Source organism: Puma concolor, chromosome A1 (assembly GCF_028749965.1).
Source record: "Puma concolor isolate L17-30 chromosome A1, mPumCon1.1.hap2, whole genome shotgun sequence".
NCBI classification, from domain to species: domain Eukaryota; kingdom Metazoa; phylum Chordata; class Mammalia; order Carnivora; family Felidae; genus Puma; species Puma concolor.
The window spans coordinates 24,701,792-24,712,167 of record NC_141667.1 but is presented as its reverse complement, the minus strand read 5'-3'; the positions used below and the strand labels follow the sequence as shown (position 1 = coordinate 24,712,167).

Below are 10,376 nucleotides of genomic sequence, written 5' to 3'. Positions count from 1 at the left end.
AGGACTTTGTTTGGGGGACACTTTTAATGGTAATCCCCACATCACACCACATTAACTGTCAGTTCAACTACACCAAGGTTTGTGGAGACAATGGCTTCTGTGCTCAAGCAGGTTGCAAATACATTTCGAATGGAACCTGCCATCACCCTGAAGAAATTCTAACTTCACAGCGTTGGGGTAGTTTACCAAGAGATGGCTTCAGAGTAGACTGACTTTACATAGCACATTTCTAAAAGGACATTTATTCAGTGTTAGGATCAGACTATTATATTTAGCAATCAGCAGCATGTGTGAAAACAAACAAACAAACAAACAAACAAACACTTCAGTAAAACCCTTCGTTGGAATGACTTACACTTTCCACAGAACAGAAACTAAATAGCCTGTTATACAATTAATTACAAATACAGTCCTTGAGTTTTTTGCCCATTCACATGAGTATTGTCTAAAACATGTCTTCCTCATAACAGCTAGGCCCTGCCACCGCTGTGCCTGTCTGAGTTCACAAGTCTGCTGTAACCTGTACTTTCCCTGTCACTTCTCCAGCTCTCCTCTCCTGCTAAGCTTTGTTTTCTGCCAGTAATTTGAACCTTCTGCCACTGCCATAACTACTGCTCCTGCTGGAACCACCATAACCACTTTGGTTTCGTGGTTTGGCAAAGAATTGGTCTCCACCACCAGAGGGGCCAGGTCTTCTGCCTCTAAAATTTCCTACTTTTCTGGGTCCAAAATTTGAAAATGGATGGTTGTAATTGCCAAAATTATTATAGCTTCTACCACCTCCAAAGCTGTTTCTTTCATTAACAAATCCATGATAGCCAGCCCACTGCCACCCTATCCACCACTACCTTGAATTCCACCAAAGCCATCTCACCCACTGGAGTTTCCTCCATGACCAAAGTTGTCATTCAAGTTTCCAGAACCACTTGGACCTCTTTGGCCGGATGAAACACTAGCTATCTCTTGCTTAGATAAGGGTTTCCTTACTTCACAGTGGTGGCCATTCACACTATGGTATTTTTGAATGACAACCTTGTCTGTGGACATGGTCATCAAATGTTACAAAGGCAAAGCTTCTCTTCTTGCCACTGACTCAGTCAGTCATGATTTCAATCACTTCAATTTTCCCATACTGTTCCAAATAATCTCTTACATGATGTTCTTCAGTGTCTTCTTTAATGCTATGAAGAACAATCTTTTTTTTATTATTTTTTAATGTTTAGTTTTGAAAAAGAGAGAGAGAGAGAGAGAGAGAGAGAGAACAAGCAGGGGAAGGGCAGAGAGAGAGAGGGAGACACAGAATCTGAAGTAGGCTCCAGCTCTGAGCTGTCAGCACAGAGCCCAACACAGGGCTTGAACTCATGAACCACAAGATCATGACCTAAGCTGAAGTCGGTCACGTAACCAACTGAGCCACCTAGGTTCCCCCAACATTTTTTCACAGTTAAGTGGGCACCAGGTCTTTGAGAATCTTCTCTTGAGATTATTCTCTTCTGTTTGGTTCCACAACTCTTCCATTCACCTTGTGTGGCCTTGATTTCATGGCTGTATCTACCTCCTCCACAGGTGCAAACGTGACAAACCCAAAGTCTCTGGAGCACTTGGAATTTGGATCTCTCATCCCCACATGGTCCGTAAGCATTTCCTATTGCTCAAAATGGCTTCTCACACTCTCACCAATTGTTTTCAAAGCTCAAACCTCTGATGAAGAGTTTCCACAGTTATTCAGGCTCTTTGGGAGATGCTGTCTTAGACTTAGATGATGGGAGGGGAGGCTTTAATGATACTCACACTTATTTGGTGGTGTCCTCAGGCAAAAAGGAGTAATCTAACCAATATGTCTGCCACCTAAGTAAAATTTTGTTTTTATTTGCAAATGCGAGGCTTTGGGGGAAGCAACATATATGCTGAATCAATAGGGATCTGTATAAATTAACAACATATCTGGCAAAATTAATTTATTCAAAATGTGATTGTATTAAATAACGATAAGAATAACAAATAGCAATATGTCACTGTCTCCAGGTGCCAATTTCAACTTTAGGCTTGATAGTTTAAACTTAACATTTATTTTGTCAATGGACATGTTCAGTTTCACTGTGAAATAGTCAAATTTGATGGTAGAATACATTTATTTTTTTTATTTTAAAGTTTATTTATTTACTTTGGGGGGGTTGGGGGAGAAGGGCAGAGAGAAAATGAGGGAGAGAATCCCAAGCAGGCTCTGTGCTATGAGCACAGAGACCAATGTGGGACTTGAATTCATGAACCGTGAGATCATGACCTGAGCTGAAATCAACAGTTGGGCAATTAAATGACTGAGCCATCCAGGTGCCCCAATAGGTAGAATACATTTTAATTAATCTTTCTTACATACTTTGTTTAGAAGTGGTTAGAGTACTTATATTTTTAATTGAGTTCAAGTTACCTCAAAAATGTCCTTGATGATAAATGATTTTTCTTCAACAGGATACAAATAGTAATTTCTTAGATTTTCATTTATTTGTTACAGTTTGCTAAGTATTTTCACATTCATTATCTCATTCTAACACTAAAACAATGCTTTGAAGGAATATTTCCTTTAATAAGTAGGGAACCTAAGGCCCCCATGGTTAATGATTTGACCAAAGCCCCGTAACTAGCAAGTAAGCCATATAATTAGCAAAACTTAGATTTGAAATATGATTTTTATAACTTAACATAACCGTTTATTCAGTCAGCCTTTCATTTGTTTGACAGTTTCTTTTTGTGAGCAAACAACCACTTTAGGCATTGGGATTATATGAAGGAAACAAAACAGATGAGGTCAATACTCTCATGGCATTTACATACAGACAAAGAAGGAAAGTTAATAAATAAATACCTTCAAAGAGAAAATAGTTCCACAAACATAACAAAACTGAGTAATAAGATAGAGGTGACATATGAGGATTTGGGTTATTTTTGGATAAGAGAGTTCCAAAAGATCTCTTTGATATGAGATGCCTTAATGGGAAAACAAACAAAAGCCATCTACAGCAAGACCTAGAAGAGAGAAGAGTTTAGTTCATTTTTTCTTAAGTATAAATGTTCTATATACTAATTACATGTTTCTCTTTTGCGAAATCTAATATGAAGTTAGATGTAATATTTGCACATACATGGTCTAAAAACTGAGCAAGAATATACAGTCTACTTCTCTATCATATGGTGCAATATGCCTAACAGATTAGAGCTTAAAATTATTCTCTCAAACTCTCTGACAGAACTTTGCTATACTTCAGACATGTTAATAAGATTAAAATAAATTCTAATGAAACAATTTAAAAAAAATGTTTAGGACTCACATTATTTGATTACAAACATAGGATTCTAACAGAATATATACAAAGAAGTCTTTGTTGGTAATTTTTCCTAGTTGAATATTAGAACGGATGCCTTTAAAATGTTAAGTCACAGAATCATGGAACATAGTTTCAGAATAAATCTCAGAGGTCATCGAGTCCAAATTCCCACAAGGTGCATATATATATGTATATATATATACATATGTATGTATATATATATACATATATATTTATATATATAATATATACATATACATATAAATATACATATATATTTAATTGGAAAGCATATATATACATGTATATATATATGTATATATATATACATGTATATATATGCTTTCCAATTAAATATATATGTATTTATATATATATATATATACATATATATATGTATATATATATATATATATATATATATATATATATGCTTTCCAATTAAATAGCTTTCCAACAAAAGACCTGGATGATTTCTCATAATCCTTAGTATGAAGCTCAAAGTCATTAATGTGACTTATAAAGCCATATACGGGAAGGGATATATAGTTAAGACTGACTATATCTGAATCCCATAGATAAGCCCCTTATATGATATCTAAGTTAGAAAGATTTGTCTTCTAAAACTATAGGGGATGTCTGTTTTCTTTGCAATAATCACTAAACTATTAAAACACACACGCACATTAAGTTAGTGAGAAAATGATGGCTTAACATTGAAAAAAAATTAAACCACTTTTCTAAGCCTCAAATGATTCATTTGAAAAATGAAGATTCATTTTTTTCCTTCTTTAGGCAAATAGTCACTTACTTATCATCTACTTTATGTCAAATATTATGACAGGATTACAGTACCACAGTGAACAACATAGGATTTTTTTCTTTCATAAATCTTACATCGTATTTACACTCTCATGAGGTAGATAGAGAATTCATATAGAAAAGAAAGGATTCCTTAAACAAGTTTTTAAGAAAGAAAAAAATGGGTTTATGAAATAGAAACAAGCAGGCTGTTAAAGGCTGAGGTGAGAAGGAGAAGTGTAGATTGTGACGTAACTGATGTGAAGAGCAAAGGGAAGAATGTCACCAAGGAACAGAAACACCAAGAGGAAAGTCCCAATGTGGCAAAGTAAAAAAAGGGGGGATGGTGGCTAATGCTTTCTGAGAAGCAATAGAGAGGTAGGGTGTTAAGAAGCTAAAGACTGAAGGCTCTGTCTTCAGTCATCAAATGAGATTGGGGATGTTTGTGAGGGCTCAAGTCAAGCAGGGGAAGGTTTTCGGCTTAATACTAAGATAAGGTAAGGTACTAGAGGATTTTAGAAAAGGATTAGAGGACTCTATTTATAATGATGACTCAGATTGTGGGTAATTGATTAGGAAGCAAGAATGGAACTGGAAAGACCAGCTCAATAGCGACTGTGTTATTTCTGGGGATGAAAATAGTGGGGAGGAGGGCGAAGGCAATTTATATGACATGTGGATAGGTTTGGGAAACATTTTGGAGGTAGAATCAACAGAAATTGTTATGTAAGTAAGGAAAATAAATTTATCAAATATGAACCCCTGACTTCTGATTTTGGTAAATAGATGAATAGTGGTATTAATCAGAAGAAAATATATTTGCAGATCTTTGTAAACATCTATTAGGAAAGTTCTTTTAAGCCTGATAAACAGAGACAAAACTCATTTTAAAAAAAGATAAATGTAAATACATCACATAGTTTAAAAATTATACTTAAAATAACTTTTACGTTCACTAATAGTGATTTTTTAAATAAAAGGAAACACAAAATAGAAATAAATAAAAAGATCAACACTGATGTAAAATAAAGTTTAGTGTGCACTCTGGAAAGAAATGTAACATTTTAAAGAAGAAAAATAAAGCAAACATTCCAGGAAAGTAGGGAGCAAAAGTCCTCATGGGCCATTTAAAAAATATAAAATATATATGTTATAAAATATTACATATATATAACAGATGTATCCTGCCTCATTGGAAGTCAAAACAATGGCATTTTTACTAATTAAGTGTCAGAATAAAATAAAGAATAACATTTGAGATAATTATATGAGGGAAATAGGTATTCTAATTAACTTCAGGAGGAAGAGTGAGTTTGATGTTACCCTTAGAAAAAAATGTCAGTACACAGCAAAAGTTTTCAAAAAATGCCTTTTGGAAGTCCTGTTCTAGGACAGTAACAATAAGTATATGTGCAAACATTATCTATACAATTGCGATATTGTCTATAAGAATACCTTAGAAACAGCTCAATCAATGTTCAGTTATAGAAGGTTGGCCAAATAAACTAGCATAAATGCATTTTTGGAGAATACCTGTTGATATGTAATGCTATCCACAGTATATTATTATAGGTACATAAACATTTGTAAAACACTACACGCATAATATTTATGTTTCATATGTCATAATATATGAAGTAATATATAAAGAGATGATATATATGATCTATTGATAGATAGATGATAAATAGTGTTAAAAAAAGAAGACAACTGGCCCTAAATAGAGTTGCTTAGGTTAAGCCTCTCAGCACTAAGCTGAGGCAACTTATAGTTTTGGCTTTCCCAGAAATGGAATCTTAAACCAGTAAGTCAGGATTCTCTTGATCAGCACCAGTTAGGAAAATTGCCTGATACATGCCTGCCATTTGCTAAAGGAAAGTCACTTTTCAATGATCAACCTGCTCTTTTGCCTAGTATAGCTTCTTTGTTCCTATTCCCTTCTGGCTTCTTCATTTTGTACATCTCCTTAGAGCTCCTTTTTTTCTGCTAGATTGGCTCCTTCCTGATTCGAATCAATGTTTGCCCAAATAAACTCTTTAAAAAAAATCCGAAAAACAAAATATGCCTCTGTTTATTTTTTAATGATAGATAGATAGATAGATAGATAGATAGATAGACAGATAGATAGGCAAAGCCCAGTGAGGGAAAGAGAAATAGGTGTAGACATTACCTCAAAGAGAGGTAATTTATTGCAGAAGATTGTGGATAAAGTGGTAGAAGGATAGAAGAAAAGAAGGGAGAGGGATGGAGTGGAACAGGGTGGGGCCGGGGAAAACAGACAGGAAGGAAGAGTGAGGCACAGTGATGAGAAACTGCTGATGTTCCTGTGTTGGGGTCTGCAGAGCTGTTCTACAGCTGGGCTGTTGGACATATTTTCATGGTAGGTTCTGGATCCACTGATGAGGTGCTATTTCAGCCAAAGATAGAACCATCAAAAAGGCCAGGTACATCTCCCTCCTTCTTTGCCCCCCGCAGTGTGGTGTCAGTGAACTCTGGTACTGATGGTGACCTTCACATGTCAGAATCAGAAGATGGTTGTCCTCTCTCTTCCTCTTGCTCTTTAATCTCCTGCCAGTGCTTCTTAATGTCAGGAGTAGTGGGAAGCCACCAGCCACATTCTCAGTCCTGGAAATACAGATTCCAGCGCACAAGGGCAGATGTGGAACTAAAGGACAATAAGTAAGTAACAAACAGGAGGACAGAAGGAAGGATACAAGGTGAGGAGGAGAGATGTAGGGAGAGAAAAAGGCAGACAGGAAAGAAGGAAGGTAGAAAATAAGGGAAGGAGGGAAGACAAAGCTATAGTGTATATATATTAAGGATACTAAATGGTTATCTTTGGATCTTCATGAAAGGGTGTCTTATATTTTTTCACAATGACAATATATTTTTGCTTTATTTAAACAATATATATTGAATTCTAAGTAGCTTATGAAACTTTCTGTGAGGTGATGTAGTTTCTGGTTCTGGATTTACCCTAAAATCCACAATTTTAAGTACTTATCTCATACCATCCACCTCTTATTTTCTTGGTGGAGCTCATATAGATATGAAAGTCCATGTAATTTTGAATGTAACTATAATGCCATTCGGTCACCATCTGTTTTTTGAAGAGACCTTATTTTGTCAAAATTCATAGAAGTAAAGATGGGTATGTCTTCTGTGAAAGATATGTTTCAGTGTTCTTGGGTAGAAAAGGTTTGTAGCAGAGCACTCACACGATATTTTTATTATAGTTAAAAAATAGAATGGAGGCTACAGACCCACAATTTATAAATCCATATTCAATATTAGGTCTGGATAAAGCTATCATAAGAGTATTTGCTAATTTAAGTTAATGTATAGCTTATTAAATGTCTCTTTCCATGTGTATATATCCCCATAATTGTGCCCTGCTTTTCTAAATTCCTAATTATGTATTCCAAGCAAAATCAAATATTTTATTAAAAATCTATTGTTTGATTTTTAAGACAGTGTTATTTTCTACAAGAAAGCTTTTGAAGATTAAATTTTTTTTTTCAACGTTTATTTATTTTTGGGACAGAGAGAGACAGAGCATGAACGAGCGAGGGGCAGAGAGAGAGGGAGACACAGAATCGGAAACAGGCTCCAGGCTCTGAGCCATCAGCCCAGACCCCGACGCGGGGCTCGAACTCACGGACCGCGAGATTGTGACCTGGCTGAAGTCGGACGCTTAACCGACTGCGCCACCCAGGCGCCCCAAGATTAAATTTTTATTTATGGCTCAAAAAGGAGCAAAAACCTCTAGATACGTAAAATATTTGAGTCACTCTTCATTGCCATTACTTAAAATAATCCTATTTATTTTTATGTAGACTGCTCCAAAGATCAAGAAAACTGAAAAACAGTGTAGTCAGTTACTTGATATTAACATTCTAAAATCTCTCCTTAGTGTCTGCTGTGTAAAATAAGTTAGTAAATAATAATCTAATAAACCAAAAAGAACTTATGGTTGGTTGTTGCAGTGTATAATTGTCCTCCAAATTTTGTTTCATTTGTTTTTTCAAACAAAACAGGTGCTTTGAACACCTGTTTTTCAAGTGTTAAGCAAGCTCTTTGTGCTGTACACAGTTCTTGTGAAAGAGATTTTACTTAGTGAAATAATGTAGAAGTGATATGTCCCAAAATAGCATTTTAATAAATTCATACCTTGGATATAGAAAACAAAGAAGTCTCCAGGACGTTTTAATTTTCTAAATTTATTCCGATATAAAGAAGATAGATCATCATTTTATTTTAAATCTAGGATTTATAAAGATGAAAATTATTTGGGTGTATTTACTTACTGTATATTTAATGATATTTTAGTGTTTTTTCAGCTTTATTGAGATTTAACTTACAAATACAATATATTTAAAGAGCACATATGTATACATTTGGAAAAGATTACCACAATCAGGTTAATTAACACCTCCATCACCTCACACAATTACCATTTTGTGCGTAAGATCTACACTCTTAGCAAATTTGGAGTACACAACACTGTATTTTTTTTCCAACGTTTTATTTATTTATTTATTGTTTTATTTATTTATTTATTTATTTATTTATTTATTTATTTATTTATTTATTTATTTATTTATTTTGGGACAGAGAGAGACAGAGCATGAACGGGGGAGGGGCAGAGAGAGAGGGAGACACAGAATCGGAAACAGGCTCCAGGCTCTGAGCCATCAGCCCAGAGCCTGACGCGGGGCTCGAACTCACGGACCGCGAGATCGTGACCTGGCTGAAGTCGGACGCTTAACCGACTGAGCCTGACGCGGGGCTCGAACTCACGGACCGCGAGATCGTGACCTGGCTGAAGTCGGACGCTTAACCGACTGCGCCACCCAGGCGCCCCAACAACGCTGTGTTAATAACTGTTGTCACCATGCTGTGTATTGGATCCTCCCAGACCTGGTAATGAATGTTCTCATTGTACTTACCACAATGTCCTCTAGGTCTGTCCATGTAACTGAAAATGGCAGGATTTCCCTCTCTCATGGCTGGGTAGTATTTCATTATATACATAGCATACATAAATATGGCATCATCGTTATGTATTCATCTGTCTGATTTCATTGAATTATCCTTGTAAAACAGAAGCACCCAAAACAAACATTCTGAATTCTTCATTGAGCACATTGCAGGTGCCATTTCTTTGGGGTCGGTTACTGGAAAATTACTGTGTTCCTTGGATGGTGTCATGTTTCCTCGATGTTTCATATTCCTTGAAATCTTTCATTGCTGTTTTCACATATGAAGAAGCAGGCACCTCCTCCACTTTTTACTAATTGGCTTTGGTAGAGAAAAACCTTCTTTCAGCCCTTTTAGAGATCCCGATGCTTTCCCAGAACTTGTCTATGAATACGCCTGCTCCAGACTTCTTGTTTCCTCTTGGGGGGGCCTTCTTGGAGGATTGTCCGCTTTCTCTCAGTCATGCAAAGTCGGGCGCAGGCTGACAGGCCTCCCGTTCATCTTTCCTGGGGCGGTGCAGAAGGCTCTAGTTTGCGCGTTTGCTCCCACTCTGTTTCTTGCAGAGTCCGCAGCCTATCCGGGGTGCTCATTGGCTGTCGGCAGAGGCTCACAGTCGCCCCCCGGGGGCACAATTGAGAGCCACTGTGTGAGCGTGTGTGCAGGTGAGGTGTGAGACGGTTGGGGGGGGGGGGGCGTGTGCCAGGTGGGAGGATCCGCAGGGGAGGTCTTCCAAGAGGCTCATTGATGGGCTTCCTGATGGTATCTGTGCAGGGATGAGTAGCGTCTGCTTCCCCCTGTGAGGTCCGCTGAGAGCCCTGGCTGCTGCCGTCGCCTCCCCTCCCTGACAGACCCAGGCCGGCAGCACCGGGGCAGCATTGTGGGCGGGGAGAAAGAAGTGGGCCTCTTGGGCCGCGTCTCACACAGCTGAGAAAGGCAGGTGCTCCCTGACTGGCTCTCACTTTCTCCTGAGGGAGAGACTGTAGGCCCGAGGGTCTCTTTTGGCACTGAGCTTTCCACCTTGGAGGACGGTGTGGGTAAAGTGAAACTTCCACTTTCTGTCAGTGCAGCCAACCTTGGATTTGTGGGTTTTTTTTTTTTTTTGTTTTGTTTTGTTTTCTTTTTTCTCCTCCAAGGGTGAGCTGGGACTTCTCCGTTTGACTTCTGGACTTCCAGAAAGGCATTGTCATCGGTGAGTGTCTAAACCGGTATTTTTGTGGGGAAGATGGTGTTTGTAGAGAAGAAACCTATGCTGCTATTTTGCTGATGTCACTC

At 37.4% G+C, this 10,376-nt stretch overlaps 1 pseudogene; it reads right to left on the bottom strand.

The window, feature by feature from the left end:
* Nucleotides 1–521: 521 nt before the first annotated feature.
* LOC147584048 (heterogeneous nuclear ribonucleoprotein A1 pseudogene) lies at nucleotides 522–9,335 on the bottom strand (annotated as a pseudogene).
* Between the last annotated feature and the right edge of the window lie 1,041 nt (nucleotides 9,336–10,376).